Raw genomic sequence first — 14,766 nt, 5'->3', positions numbered from 1 at the left:
AAGCTATTAAAAGGGGTGCCTGGCTGGTTCAGTTGATGGAGCATGTGACTCTTTATCTCAGGGTTGTAAGTTTGAGCCCCACATTGGGTATAGAGATGGCTTAAAAATAAAATCTTTTAAAAAAGTGCTTCTAAAAAGATATTAAAATAAATTTTCCGTTTTAAAGGCTTTTTTTAAAAATGTGACTACTAGACAATTTAAAATTACATTTCTGGTTCACATTATGTCTTTATTGGGCAGCACTGTTTCAAACAAAGCAAATTAGGCATATAGACATGAAGTGACTTGCCCAGGACAGCTCAGCTTTCATCGGCAGGACACAGATGTGATTCCAGATCGCCTAGCTTATAGTGATTTCTCTCTCAGCACGCAACCTTCTTTGGCTAACAGTCTTTTTTTTTTTTTTTTTTTAGACTGTAGAAATGGGTCTCTGATGGTGCCTGGGTCCCTGAAAACTGAGGCTTCTTTGAGAAATACTGCAGCACCTCCTGTGACTGGCTGTGCTTTTTTGTTGCTGTTGCACTGCCTGGGAGACTGTGCTGCTGTTATCCATTTCTTGCGTCGGTTACAGCAATTGGTATTGTATCTAAAACAATTGCTGTTATTAACAGGTTAAGCTGCTGGGATGTTAAAATAAAGGCTGCCCAGCTTTAGTGCATTTTGTTGTAATCATCTCCCAGATGCCTTGTCGGAAATCAATTCAAGTTCAAAACTGGCTGGAATTGGGAGGTCAAGGCTTTGGCAGACTAAATATTTTATCTTCTGCTCATGTCTGGAGCTTTTAAAGATGTGGACTGGGGGCTCTTTTCTCATACCCCATCTGGACAAAGATGATTGGCTTTGCCATTTTGCCCAGGTTAGGACAAGGTTAAAATCAATTATAATCAATTATTAAGAGTCTTCTGTGGCTGCTTTGCTTATTGGGGGATTTTAAAAGTTTCTCAGTTCTGAAACATGCATATCTTAGTTGCTGCTGGAGATGTTGTTATTCTAGAATGTCAAATATAGATGTTATCAGCATCAGGAGTAAATACGCAGAATTTCTACTTCCCATTTCCTTGATACCTATGTTTCAGGACAACGAGAAAAACCTAAAAAGGCTTAGATAATCATCACTGCTGCACCAAGTTGAAAAATCTTGTTACCTTCTTATATGTGTTAGACAACTAGAGCTATTTATAATTTGGTCACACTGTCAAATTATTTCCTAGGAATTTATTGAGAGGCTCTCTGCAGTTCTTATGTGATCATTGCAGTGTAAATGCACATGTAACTGCTCAATCTAAGGTAGATTGAAAGAATCATAGATTTTTTTTTTAATTTTTTTTTTTAAGATTTTATTTATTTGCGAGAGAGACAATGAGAGACAGAGAGCATGAGAGGGAGGAGGGTCAGAGGGAGAAGCAGACTCCCTGCTGAGCAGGGAGCCCGACGTGGGACTCGATCCCGGGACTCCAGGATCATGACCTGAGCCGAAGGCAGTCGCTTAATCAACTGAGCCACCCAGGCGCCCAAGAATCATAGATTTCTAATTCCATAGTAATTTTGAGACAAGCTAGATCCAGCCCTACATTTTATGATAAGAAAACTGAGGCTCAGAGAATTCAAATGACTTCCCCAATTCTTACAGCTATCCAAAGGGAGAATTGTATCTCCTTGTTCCTAAATGCACATGTGGTCCCTAAACATCCAAATGAATCTTTTCCTTTTATACGGTACTTTCATATACTAATAATTTTCTTCACAATGATTTAAGAAGAAAATCTATTCATACAATATGAATATCATTCTGAACCTTAGACCAAGACATGAACTCAATAAACAGAATATAATTTTAAAGTGTTCTCAAAAGGTCACTTAGCTTTATCCTTCATCTCATTTTCCATGATTGGAAATCCCTGTATTTTCAGGTTTCATCCAGACGCAGTAGCTGAGGGTTCAAAGTGCTGCCCCCCCATTCCTTTTTACTCAGAGTCTATATAGAAGGAGAAATCTAGAAAATATACCAGAATTTTTCTAAAGGCATGTCCAGTACCAGCTATTGAATGGAGAGCATGGACTACATGCTGAATTTGTCTAGGATGAGCCCATAGTATTGGCAAATACTAGTACATGTTTTCATAGCAAGATCTTCATCTATACTTTAAAAAAAAAAAAACACAATATCCCTAATTTGAGAAAAGAAAACACATGTAATTGGGGGGGTAACCCTTTGAATTTTAATACTTGTTTATCTTTCCATCATCACATACTTAACCATCCCCAAGCTCATGTTGGCAGTAGAAACAAGATGTGGTATATGTAAAGCTTTTACAAAATTAAAATTCTAAAGCCCCAGTCATAATAATTGTGTAGAAATCAATGAAACACAATGTAGTATTCGGTAAGATCACAGTCTGGGCCCAGACAGGCCTGGTTTTATGCCTGGTTCCGCCACTACTAGCTATTTGGCCATGGACATGTTATTTACTGTGCTTAACTTCAGTTTTCTCATGTGGAAAATGGGGATACTAATTATGTTAACCTCAGGGAGTTGTTTGAGGATTAAATGAAAAAAATGTCTATAAAACACTTATCACAAATCTTGGAGTATAGTATAGCAAGCTCCAATAAATCTTAACCATAATAATGATAACAAATAATAATCATTATCATTGATAATGGTAACAGCAGCAGCAACCACATTGATAGTATGTATATTCTCTATTTCTAGCATTGCATTATTTTCTTTTGGATCTATATGGGCACATATGGGATAGAATTGCTTCAATGTCTGTTCAGATCAAAAGTTCTGGATTAATTTTTCACCTTGGTTTATTTCACAGCAGCACAATTCACATGCTGAACCCTTCAAACCTTTCTCTGTGTTGAAGGATCATACTGTTCATTTGGATCATTGGTTACATTCTAAGAACAGTTTATTCACTTCATATGCAGGGACAACCTGATTCTGATATTCCAAGCGCTAATTAATTGGTAGAACTTTTTTTACTCTTTCTTTCTGTGTTAAATCTAAGTTTATAGCACATTGTATTAGAACAAGCTTCCAAAACCTTTGAAACCCAGTGGATGGCACAATGCAGTGCAGAAGATGTAAGGGTTATGGAGTAAGACGGACTAGAAAGTTTTGCCACTCACTGGTTGTGTCTCAGGCAAGTCAGTTTACCTGTCTGAACCTCTGGTTTCTCATTTTTAAAATGGAGAAAATAGAACTTACTTTCTGTGATCACTTTGAGTGTTAAAATTAATATAATGCAAGTAAAACTCTTAGCACAATGCTTGTTGCATGTTAAGTGATTCGTAAGTGGCAACTACCATTTTTATTTTGTGTATTCATGCAACTCATAAACTATGATATTTATTTCAGGGCAGTGAATAAATGTTTAAATTATATCCATTCATAGTGTCCATCCAAAAATATTGATTAATTGATAACTTATATGTACCTTATATGTACTAGACATTCTGCTAGACCTGGAGGGAAATAGTAAGCAAGAGAAATAGCCTTAAAGAATGAATGGTAGGGCATGAGGCATCGTGAAAAAGAACAAGTAAACAAGTGATCTCAGTAAATTACATTATAGTTTCATTGCCTATCAGTTCTCATTGGGCTTGGTAGCCAATTTGGCTTGTCTTATTGTAGCTATCAGCTCAGAAGACCACCAGTTTGGAATCTGTGCGTTCCATGTACACATGCTTTGCTTTGATGTTGTGCAGGCCCTTGCCCTTATGTTATGTTTACATAACTCCTCCATCCAAACATCTCAAGCATTTAAAATTGGATCAGGAACCTAGTGTGTAACTTCCTAGCTGAGAAGAAAAACCAAAAATATACTCTACCTGCTAGAGTGTTGACATAGCAACAGATAAAGAAGCTCAAGAAAACTACTCTCCATTCTCAAAGGTACCCTGTGATGTCCTGTTCTTTATTTTTCTTTGCCTGGGTATAGTTTCTTCTTAATTGGTTTTGCATCTGATAAGATGAACATTGAGCATTTGCAGTATGTTTGTCATCTGTTGCCAATTACAAGCCACCGATCACCAGCAGGGCCTGCCATTCTTGCATTCAGCACCAGCCTTCCCCCATTCTATTTGGATCTACTGGCTTAGTACCAGGCATGGAAGCATGGGAAGGAATAATGGAGAATGAATAATCCTGATTAGGTTTCTTGGAGCAGAAAGTGTTTTGAAGAAACAAGTACTCCAGAAGACCCCCATTTCCTTCACCTTTGTAAAAGGAATGCCCTATGTTTTAAATAATGATTCATATGGTATGCAGCATATTTGAAGAGTAAATGCAGAGATGAAAGCTTCTATTTATTTTATACAGTGAAAATAGAAATCTGGAAAAAGCATCTGCTTCTCATTCAAATGTATTTTTTCTAATTATTTAGATGTATAGAGGCATCAAGCCAGGTTTCAATCAACAACAAAGGTCTTGTGTTATCTAAATAAAACCTCATTCCTGAAGCCACTGGTCATAACACTTAAAATAGCTTAAAGATCTCAATATGGCTTTCAATGCAGATAATTATAAAGCCTCGGTCATGAGCAGTATTATTTTTGTTTTTGCTTTTTAAATCAAGTCCAAAGGTGTGGACAAATAGTGATAGAACTATATTTTCTGATACTTAAAAACACCAGGTAATTTAACCTTGGTTCTAAGTCACTTACCTTTTGAAGACTAAACTTTGGAATCATGACTTCTGTCTCTTGTTTGTGTTGAAGAAGGATAAAGACCCTTCTGTGTCTTGAGATGATTTGATAATATGGACTAATTATTGGAAACACATGCAAGAAGGTAGTGCCTCAAATAGTAACTGATACAATTATGATTCCCTCAAATCCATGACTCAGAAAATAGAAGAGTCTACAATAAAGAAACTGTTTTTTTCAGAACCACTGTAGCTATTCACAGTTACACACAGGCTAATAGAAACATCGTAATTTTGGAGAGAAATGAATCAGAAATTTTGAGGAAAAGGGCCCTTAGAACCAACAAGTTCTCTCAACAGTGGGTGTGGGTGAATGTGGGAGCCCAGCCAGTGTGGTAGATCTGTAATTCTGGACGGATCTGTGCTATGTAGATGACTCCATAGCCAAAATGAAGATAAAAGCAAAGGAGAGCCTAAATGAAGAAGGAGAGAGCTATCACTGATTGCTTTAGAAACGGTATTTGCTAGGCAATGTGAAAAAATGAAGTAACCCCTTCCTCCATGAGGACAAGGCTTCTAAAGGTGCTTCTCTGCACAGCTCTGACTGCAGACCGGCTCTTAAGAGGGGTCAGTCAGCTGTCTCCTAATTACTCTCAGTAGGGCTAGAGGCTGAAAAGATGTTGATTTGGGGAAAATTGTCTTTTATATTGCCTTTTAGATAATTTTTCAGTATGTTTGTAAATGTAAATTGAAAAGTTTTGTTTTTTTATGTGTGGTTTTTTTTTTTTAAAAACCTTCTATTTCTCTCTGGCTTGCCCACCATACATACCTATTTCAGTCTTGTTTTACTAGCTCCCCAACCTACTGCACTCATGACCCCCCTGATATATGATAATTGAATTTAGGGCAAGGGTCTACATTTTTATATTTTTATATGATTTATAATCTGCCTAATTTCAAAAAGGATTTGAGGTACAAGGATAAATGACACTGGGAGTTACACTGATATTTTTACTCTGCATTTGGCCCATATTCCTTTAGACTGCATACATTTCCATAACTCTGAGCAAGGATCGTATCTGGATGACCTTTAGTCCAGAGTAAAATTCACAGAATTGCAGAAGGTAGAAAATGAATTCCTTAGTATTTACAAAATTACCGGAGGCAGATCTGAATGATTTAAATATTCTGCCCCAGTCTCTGTAGTGGTTCTATTAATTATACTGTTTTGTACTTATGACAAGTTTCCTGTGGGGGTGGGAGGAGAGGATGAGATTTAAATTACCTCTTGGATTGCTGTGTGACTTTGAGCAAATCACTGACCACTCTGAGCTCTAGATTCTCCATCTGTTAAATGGGGATAATAAACCAACAGCATCTTTATGATAGGGTTGTTGTGAGGATCAAATGAGATAATGTATATGTAAGAGCTTAGTAAACAATAAGTCACTATGTATTATGCAGTCAGTGTGGGTGAATGCTTTATTTACTTCAATCTCAGCTTCATACAGTGAGAGAGACCAGGCCCTAGCTCTCTGGGATGCTCTGTGAAAAGTGCCTCATTGTGTTTGGGCTTTATTTATTGAATGCATTTGAATGAGCGATCATTCTAAGAGCAGAGAGTCATTCAATTTGATTTCACAATGGGGTGATGGGTGAGGCTGGAAACTACATTCTCAAATGCATTATCCAGAACACAGGAAACAAAACCACTTTTTAAAAGTGACTCATCTTTAATATCTCATAGCAGTTTTGAAATACTTCATTCATTCATTTTTATAGCAAACTCTTAATTGAGAATGTCATAAACCGCTTTGCAGAGAGAGGCAATCATGACCTGGGAAATTAAGTGGAGTAATTTACAAATAGGCTTTTGTCTGGCTGGAGATTTTAGCTTATTCACAGTTTGCCCTTAGGTTATCTTAGCAACACACGCTCCCTTTTCCCCACCCTATCGGCAGTATGTATTTTGGGTGCCCAATATATGCTGAAAATGAAAACAACAACAACAACAACAAAACAGTTCCCATATGTTGCTTTCTCCTGGCCTGCATTACAAAGTCCTTCTGACCCTTTATTCTCAAAAACAAACACTGATCACTGTCATCGTTCTCCAAGACCCTTCATCTTTTCACCTCATCTTTCTACTGTCTATCCAACTATATGGTGCATACAAATATGTTATGAATGAATGAACTCTGGGCCCATTTCCAGTCCTCCTCCATGAAACCAACCTTGACCCAAGTCAAAAGTGAGTTCACTCTTTTCTTGATTTCTTTACAACTCACAGTCTCTATAATTTGGCCCTTTAGGAAATATATTCTTTTTTCCTTGTTTTAAAAAATATCTTGTTCTTCCTCCTCCCCACCTCAACTCCATTACAAGTTAAATGATGAATACAGTCTCCTAAGTCTGATGCGCTTGGATGAACCCCTAGTTCTGCCATTTACGAGTTGTGGCACCTGGCGCAGCTTGGGGATGATAATACTAATTACTTCACAGGGTTGTTGGAAGAGGTAAGAAAAGAGCTTATATGAAGCATAAAGCACATAATATGAGCTCATTAAATCTTGTTCAAAGATTAATTCATTGATTCTTCTCTAGACAAACCTTCCTCTTTGAGAGGAGGAAGAGAAAACTCTTTTTTTTTTTTTAATAACCAACGATTCATTTCCCCGACTTACCCCCCCCCCCCCACCAAACTCTTGACCCTTTAAACTGTTGGAGATCCTGTGAACTTTCACCTAATTTCGGTCTTGCAGCTTTATCAAATGTTCATTGGTTTCAGTTCATTCCTTTTAACAAACATTAGTTGAGCTCCTATTATGTGCCAGATATTGTGCTTAGTGAGATCAAGAAAATGTTAAATACAAAATCCCTGTCTTCAGATTAGTGAAATACTTTTTAAAGCCATGGATTCATATGGTACTCCTCCCTCCTTCCCCCATATACATATGCTCTCTTAAAAATTAAGCTTGGGAAAGGAGGGAAGAAAGTATCTATGGAGAGGACCCAGTGGATTATAGCTTTCTAGGTCACGTTCAACAGGCTAAACATCTAGGATACTGTTTGTGTAAGATACAAGCCATACCCTACATTTCATCCTCTGGCTATTGTGCTTATTTTTATGTATAGTCACTATACCTTACCTGTTATCTTTTGAGCCTCTTTGCTCTTATTTTATTAGGTATGGGTTCAAAATTTTAATTCATAATTTCCAGTTTTCTGATTTTATATTTCCACATGAAATCCATTTGGTCATAAAACAGTTGATTCAAAAGCAATCATTAGCTAGCCTAACAACATTAATAGTCCACTACCAAGATTCCTGACCAATTTATTTTTTTAAAGGACAGAATATTCATATAATTTTTAACTAGGTTAGAGCAGCTTATTTAGACTGAAAAGATGAGGGAAAAAAAACACACAAAAAGACTGCACTGATGCTGTCAAAGCCTCAGTAATTGTCCATCTCTCTCACTTGCAGTAACAAATAGCCAACGGATTATCACTTTGGTAGATTCATAGAATTTGCAAGTTGAGAAATAGTTATCTGGTCACCTATTCTTCATATTGCAGTGAATAGCCAGCAGCATCAGCAGAACTCGGGAGCTTATTAAGAATGCAAAATCTCAGATCTACTCCAGACCAACAAAATCAGAATATGTATTTTAACAGAATCCTCAGATGATTTGTTAAGCCATTCAGAGTTCTTGAAGTGCCACTCCAAGCCACCTCCACCCCTTTTTTAAGAGATGAGAAAGTTCAAACTCAGAGTTAGTGCAGGCTAAAACTAGAGTCTCAGTCTCCTGATTCCAAGTTCAAAGTTCTCTTTTGTACTCAGGGCTACCTCAGTGGCTCTCTCACTCTTAACAGTGAAAGTAGGAGGCTATTGCCCACTTATTCACTGTAGGTCTGGCCTCGTCTTGCCTTACTTTCCTGGCTGATGATTGGTGGTCTAGAAAAGTAAACTTCAAGATCAGGGAATGACTTTCTCTTTCACCCTGATTTTTCTTGTGCAGGAAGCCATTTGGCATATCATCCCATATCGCATAAGCCTCCTAAATAACAATGAACCCTTAATGAGGCCAGAACTCTTTTTATTGTCATTAACGTTTGTCAGCATCTATGAGAGGAATTTTACCATCTGACATCTTTCCCCAACTCACAGCTCATGACTGTGTGTCGTACATCTCCACTCATATAAGGAGGATTGAAAAGGCTGAGCCAAACCCTGTTAACAAAACAGTCCCCTGAAGGGCTATAATATTGCTCAGTGGTAATATCATCCCTATGCATTTTATCTTGTACATGAAATCTGGGCTAATTATCATTTTCTCCTACAGTACATTTTAGACCATTGTGTTTTTGTGTCCCTGCCTAGTTCATTAAGCAGGGTTTTACAACTCCTCCAGTAACAGGATTGCTATTGACACTTTCATTAGACCCATAATTCAAATGCTTGTCTGCCTTCCAAATGGAAGCCTCTCAGTCCAGAACCACAATCTGGCCACCGACCGTATGTTGGCTTTTAGAACTGTCATAAACTCATCATCACATTCAAGTTCTTGAAGGGTCAAAATCTGCTTTCTTGGTGAACTGTCTCCATCCAACAAACAGTCAACGTGTTCTCCAAGAATAGTCAGCCAAGCTTTTTCTGTCGCACTCTGAAAACTCTTCCAGACAGTTCTCAGTATAGTGCAACTATAACACAAATAATCGTTGCCTGTATTTAAATATTAATTCCCTGCTTCCTTCACTCATTCGTTCACTCACTCATTCCTTCTGTTATTTCATCATTTGAGATCAATATACCCAATATTATAGCAGATGTTGTGATGATTTAAAGATGAAGATGGTCTCTGCCTTGGAGTATCTTATAGTCTAATAGATGTGTGTAAGTGGAATGTGAAAAATTTCACCACCAGGTTGCAAGCAATTGGAATGGCTATAATTGTAGATTGCTGTGCTCTGGCTGTTATCAATACTGTTTTTTCATCAGTGGTTGAAATGGAAATAGCCTCAACCAGCCTAGGTTAAACTGCTTATATGTATGAAATATATCACAGACTATAACTTAGAAACGGATGAAGTAGAATGCACAGAAATGATTCCAATGGGCAATAGAGACAAAGTGGGGCTGGATCAGAGACAGCCAGTGCTCTGATAATCATGAAAAACAGTTTGTTTTTTTATTGGTATTTTCTTTTTCTCTCTGACAAGGTTTAAGAAAAGGTCCAATGCAAATATTTGATTTAATTGACAATAAAGCTTTCTATGAGTGTCTACTAGACAATGAAAATTTCTGCTTTTAATGTTTGAAGAAGTAACTTATCTTGGGCCTTTGTGAAGAAGCAGGGACTCTGAACAGACCTATGTAACTTCAGTGTGCAATTGAGGTTTTCAACTTTTACAAATTGTTTTTAGCTATTTAATTGAACATACAATTGTAGAACATATATTTCAAGGTACAGTTAATTGTGTTTGATTTGAAAGGCTGCTGTTTGAGTACTTTGCTTTTGTTTTTCGACCAATCAAATTTGTTTGGGGCAGTTTTTATCTTTATCATATCTTTGCCTTTAAGAAGGAAAGAAAGAGAGGAAGAAATGGAAAAGACAAAAGTATAGTCTTGTACCATTTCTTCACATCCTTTTTTGTTTCTTAGCCTTATGTAAGAATACACTTTAGATTACCTTCCTCCAACCAAACCCATAGCTGGGACTCCTGAAAAAGAAAGGTTCTCTGCTGGAATGGACTCAGACTATTAAGCAGAAGAAGGGTGTGAAGCTGGTGTCTATTGCTGATCAGGATAATATGGCTTCATTTTGCAGTAATACAGCTCCGGTGGTGGAAAATGACTTCAGCATTTTTCCCAGTGCATTTCATTCCACTGCATGTGCCTTCGTAAACATGTCCAATCGCGTGATGGAGGTCAACGACAATGTAGGGTTTAGAAATTGTTGCTTAGAAATCACACTCACTTAAATACCTGAATCTGTCCATCAGCCATGCCATAGCTTATTGCAAGCTTGTGCAGAAGAGTGATTTGCAATCTCCTTGCTTTTCATTTCAAGTAGCATCACTCACTTTAAGCCAGATATTCAGGCCTCTTCAGAAGCTTCCAGGGTGAAGGACAAGTAAGAAGAAGCTTATCAAATCTTTCACAACTGGGTCTAACTATACCTATTGCATCAAACTTGTTACATCTTTCTCTGATATTTTATTTTAAAATCACACATTCTTCCTTCGATGTGATTAATAATGAGGATTTTGCCACATAGTTTCACAATCCCAACGGCTCTTTTTTGGTTTTGCACATTTAATTGGTCACTCCCCAGGTTAAAAGCGGGGCCAAAATGACTGGGGTTAAAGGAGAGGATGTTTTGCAAGTTCTTCTCCTTTGAATTATCTTCCCTCATCTTTTATAAGCTCAGGTTGTATAACTAAATTCTGGTGTTTTCTTTTTTTTTTCTTTTTCACTAACAGGGACTTACCAATTTGGCCTTCTTCCAGAGCTGAAAACCGATTACAAATATGAAACAGATTTCACTACTGGACTTGAATGCCATATAAAAAAACAACAGGATCTTCAGAATAATTGAAAAAGAGCCTCACCAAAGAATAGATAGAATGTGAATGGCAAGATATCAAGGAGGTAAGAGGTAAATTTCTAATAAAAACATGTTTGTTATGTGGTCAGGTATATACAAATTATGCTTCTAGGCTAAAGGTAGCATTCTTTTTCAGGGCAGGGAGGATCATTTCTAATTAAAAAACATACCAGATGATCCACTTTCTTTTTTCTCTGAGTCCATCTAGCTATTAATTATAGAAATATTGTGGAATGCTAGATTCTTTCCAAGGACATCATTTTAGAGGAGCAGTATGCTTAGTAAAGGGAACATCCTCCACAAAAAAATACTCCCAGAGACGTTTACCAATTTCTTGTGCTTCAGAAACTGTGGAGCGCCATCTTGAAAACCTATCTCCAGGATGACAAGGGATCAAATTAGGGACAAAGGGCAATAAAGCTCTTAAACCTTGTTTATCTTGATGTTGGGAGAAAGAAAAAAAAAGAAAGAAAATAAAAGGAAGGAAGGGAAAAAGAAAGGAGAAAAAGTACAGCAGGCTCTCAAGAATATACAAAAGTCATCTGGGGTAGGCATCTGCCTTCTGCCTTTTTAATTTTTTCCAGGTGTAAAAAAGGAGGGAAGGAATATATAGATATAGATAGGTGTATATAAATGTGTGGTCTTAGATTTTTCTCTCATCTGGCCTATTAAGTAGTTTAATGGCATCATCTATTCTGTCCTGCCAGGAAGCATCTATAAGTTGCTAGATTCCTTTCTTGGGCTTTTATTTTGAAACAGAATCTAAAGAATGGGGCAAGGATAGAAAGGAAAAAAAGCCGTGGTGCCCCATGGAAAAGTGGTGAGCTTGGGACATAGCTATGAAGGCATTCAGTCCCCCCAGAGAAAAAGGGCAGCAGTTGGGGTGGATGCCTGAGGTGGGCATGTGAAAGACTGTACTGAGCAAGAATGTAACATGAGGATTTGAGGAGGTGGTGGAAGTGATTTTGAGAGGAATGATGGAGATTGGACAGTGAGCATGTGAGCTCCCAGAGTGAACTATTTGATAGGCTCAAGGTATTAGAAAATGAGAGAAGGTGTGAGATGTAAATAGAAATTGCTATGGGCTGTATTCTTGGATCTCCGTTTCCTCAGTGAATGAGTAACGGGTGGTATCCCTTAATTTTAAATAAAATGTCACTTTGGGTCTGAACACATGGCTGCAACCTTCATTTCATTCATAAAGCAAATATTCCACTGGGCACTTTGGCAGTGGGATTTCTTTTAAAATAAATCATAGTGTCTTCTCAATGCCCAAGCTTCAGCTTAACTACCAGATTTCCCGTTCTCTTAATATGGCCAACTTTGTAAAGAGCAAACATGAGAAACTGGTGTTTAGTCTAGTTAGTGGAACCACTAACTAGTTGAATGAACTCTAGTTGTTCATCCTAGGTAAAGATATGCACTAGTTATGAACATAGGACTTTGGAGTCATACAGATTTTACACAAGTTACTTAATCTTCGTTCAGCATTATTTCTCATATCTATAATGTTGGTGCATTAGAAGAATCTCCGTCATTGGCCTTTTTAATGAGATAATGTATGTGAAGCTTCACAGTGATGAGTTGAATCAATATCAGTCACTATTGTTAGAGTTGCTATTATTATTCTCAGGGTGATGATGTTACTAATCCCTTGTCCTCAGTTTCCTCATCTTTAACATGGGAGGATAAGATAAAATTTTCTCAATGCTCCTTTCTAGTTCTAGAAATCATTTCTGTGATTCCTCAGGAACACCAACCACAAGAAACAGCTAATGGTCAATGAGACAACTCTTTCACCCTAAATCTCTTAGAAATGTTTAACTTCTTTTAAAATGCCACATTCTTGAGAGGGCCCAAGGTTTCACTTAACATGTGCTTTAACAGCTTCAGGATCTTGTTCAGTACTGCTTGCACACTTACTGAGTAAGAAGAAAAGAGCTGTAGTTCTTCTCTTTCCATCTATAAACTACACTCTACTTGAAGTATTCATGATTTACCCTCTTTGTATGGAGATACTACTTAGGAGTTCCGCCTTTCCCTGGGAACATAGATAGCCCAAAAAGTGTGTTTTTGGTTTACTCTTTTTCTCCTCTCCTCCTCTTCTTCCCTTTTTAAAAGATATTAAAACCCTAGTTCTTCTGTGATATGAAACAGACCATCTCTTTCAAAGACTTTTGAGCTGTTTTTTTTCCTTTTACTTGATTTTCTTGGTAGAATCTTTCCCACAGAAATGTAATCCTGATAGACTTGTTGATTGGTCCTAGAATATATCACAGTCCCTAAACACATGAAATTAAAAAAAGAAAAAAAGAAATCAACATTGTTCTGAAAGGAAGGTAGTTAAAATTCAGAAAGAGAGATTCTTTAATTAACTTAATAAAATTACTAATGGAAGCATTTTAACTGCTAAATTTAATTTACTTGTCAAGATATCAGGCTACAAAAGAGGAGGGAAGAGTAGGAACTCTGCTTTCCATTATGATGTACTCTATTATAGAATAAATTTGCTTAAAATGAAATATATCACCAAAAGCCATCAATGACATCTTAATTTGGAACAGCCAGTTGAAAAGTAATTAGACTATGAAGCAATCAGTTCTAGTAAATCAGTGTTTCCCTTTACATAAACATACTTTTTTCTCTCTTTTTTTTTTTCTATTTATATACAGGAAAGACTTTCAGGTAGTAGGCAGGCAAAGATGCTGATTCTTTTGGCTGTCAGTGTTTTTACTTTACATTACCAAGCTGTCAAAACAAAATGTTTTATGATGGGTTTAAAAAATGTATAAGCATCTGATTTGATTTAATGTTTATATTTATATGTTGAACTGAGGAGAGTTTGCTTATCATAGGGGTTTAAAAGATTTACATTTGTCTGCTTCTTACTTCCAAAATGCTTTCCAGACCCACAGGCAGCCCTGACACCTTACTTCAATGAATGAGGTTCAGTCAGAAATCAAACAAGAGCCTTGCTTCTCCCTGCAGGGTCCCTCCTAAGTTATACAAATAAAGGTGGAGAATGTGGTTGCTAATGATACATGGATGGGGATGGAGGTGGGAGTGGTTAAAATTATTCTTTTGTTCAGTATCTGACAGTTCACCATTAGTAATTTCTCAAAATGTAACGGACCTTCCTAGAAGTGTGTTTGCTTATTATTATGAGAAGCTAACAAGGGTGAAACAGAAAATAATCTATATTTCATCTGATTTGGGAAAGTTAACCTGATTTAGCTGAGGTGTCAAGAATCCCAGTATCAAGTGCTTTGGTATATATATCTTTATATACATCTTTTCTAATCACCTGGTAAGCCTCTGAAGAAGACATTTTCAATTTCAGTTTACAGGGAGGTTGGAGGCCCAGAGAGGTTAAGTAACTCGTGGAGATCTCAGAGGTAGTTAATGGGAGAGTTGGGGCTAGAACGAGGGCTTCTGGGCTCCTGATACTGTTCCCACAACATCTGCTTCTGGTGATGGAATCTCATCTGTTATATATGGAG

The 14,766-nt window shown here is 37.2% G+C and overlaps 1 long non-coding RNA gene across 19 annotated transcripts in view; it reads left to right on the top strand.

Moving 5' to 3' along the window:
- The window catches only part of LOC118533483 (uncharacterized), a 595,288-nt gene that overhangs the window by 376,480 nt on the left and 204,042 nt on the right, over positions 1–14,766 (top strand). For all 19 annotated transcript variants that reach the window (XR_013441789.1, XR_013441794.1, XR_013441793.1 and 16 more), the window contains one exon: positions 11,142–11,310. This is a non-coding gene — a long non-coding RNA (uncharacterized LOC118533483). The remainder of the gene's footprint in view (positions 1–11,141; positions 11,311–14,766) is intronic.

This window comes from Halichoerus grypus, chromosome 10 (genome assembly GCF_964656455.1).
Source record: "Halichoerus grypus chromosome 10, mHalGry1.hap1.1, whole genome shotgun sequence".
In the NCBI taxonomy this organism is placed as follows: Eukaryota; Metazoa; Chordata; class Mammalia; order Carnivora; family Phocidae; genus Halichoerus; species Halichoerus grypus.
The sequence above is the reverse complement of the archived record's forward strand: the minus strand, read 5'-3'. Positions and strand labels throughout refer to the sequence as shown.